This window comes from Myotis davidii, unplaced genomic scaffold (genome assembly GCF_000327345.1).
Source record: "Myotis davidii unplaced genomic scaffold, ASM32734v1 scaffold12147, whole genome shotgun sequence".
NCBI lineage: Eukaryota > Metazoa > Chordata > Mammalia > Chiroptera > Vespertilionidae > Myotis > Myotis davidii.
In genome coordinates, this window is record NW_006298215.1 from 1 (window position 1) to 1503 (window position 1503).

Below are 1503 nucleotides of genomic sequence, written 5' to 3' on the forward strand. Positions count from 1 at the left end.
GGGTTGGTGTGACTTCCTCTTCAATTAACTGCTCTTTCACTTGAATGAGGTCCTTCGTAGATAGCTCCTCTCCATGAGATGCCAGCAGGTCTGTGACATCAGCCTCCACCTCCAAATCAAGCTGCTTACTCAGCTCAACAACACTCTGGATGACAACCTCAACTGAATCCTCAAAGCCATGGAAATCATTCACAAACTGGGGACACAATTTTTTCCAACCACCATTCAAGTTCGTCTGCTTAACTTCATCCCAAGACTCAGAAATGTTTTTTACAGCAGCAAGAACACTGTAAGATTTCCAAAAGTCATTGAGAGTCAACTCTTTATCCTCAGTTGCCCTAAAAGCCATAGCGAATGTCCTTTGGAGGTAGTAGGCCTTGAAAAAAGAAATGACACCTTGGTCCATAGGCTGTAAAAGGGAGGTGGTGTTTGGTGGAAGGTAAACCACCTTGACATTTGGATGAAAGTCATTCAGATCAGCAGGGTGACCAGGGGAATTGTCCAGCACTAGCAACACCTTAAAGGGCAGCCCCTTGGAAGCACAGTAGTCCTTCACTTCTGGCACAAAATGGTTGGTGAATCAGTCCTCAAATATGCTAAGTGTCACGCATGCCTTCTTGTTAGATTTCCGGATGACAGGTAGTTGACCCTTCCATATGCCCTTGGGTGCCCTTGGATTCTCAGCCAGACACACCAAGGGCTTCAGCTTGAAGTCACCAGCAGCATTCGCCCCAAGTAGCAAAGTCAATCTCTCCTTGCTGGCTTGATGGCCTGATGCTGTCTTCTCCTCCTTAGAAATGTGCGTACGTGTAAGCATAGGCTTCCAGAACAAGCCTGTCTCATGCACATTAAACACTTCTTTTTTTTTTTAAAGAGCTCACATTTATTACTGAATCAACCTTCTATTTCAGGAGGAAAAAATCAACAGAGCAAAATCACAAGTTCATTAATCTTACAATTAAATGCCCCAAATGTCCAGACAGTAGCATCTTTTCAATCACTTACAGGTGTAGGCAACCTGGATACAGCATAAATATGTGAGTCATCTCTCATGTGTGATTTCTCACTCTTTCTTATTAAGTTTACCTGAGTAGTACCACACCGTACATAAATATGTGAGTCATCTCTCATGTGTGATTTCTCATAGGCCCAAATTGGTTCTTCTCCAATGTCTCCTCTTCGAGTTGTACCTGATTTTATTATCAGTTTTCATCCGAATCCATTGGGGAATGGGCCGATTATGCTTTTGTTTCTTGGCCAGGAACCTCTTGATCCTGAAAGTCTTTTAGGAAGACATGGTGAGGTAGAGGCGAATGCGCGCACCACAATGGCAGAGAAAGAGAGAGAAGGAAGCCCACATTAAACACTTCTTTATCACAGTAACCCCCCTCCCTAATTATCTCAGCCAAAGCACTAGAAAAATCACCTGCTGCTTTCACATCACCACCAGCAGCTTCCCCTGTCACCTTCAGATTATGCAAATTAGCACGAGCCTTAAAATGC

The 1503-nt window shown here is 43.8% G+C and overlaps 1 pseudogene; it reads right to left on the reverse strand.

Moving 5' to 3' along the window:
- Window positions 1-866: 866 nt before the first annotated feature.
- LOC102767064 lies at window positions 867-1297 on the reverse strand (annotated as a pseudogene).
- Between the last annotated feature and the right edge of the window lie 206 nt (window positions 1298-1503).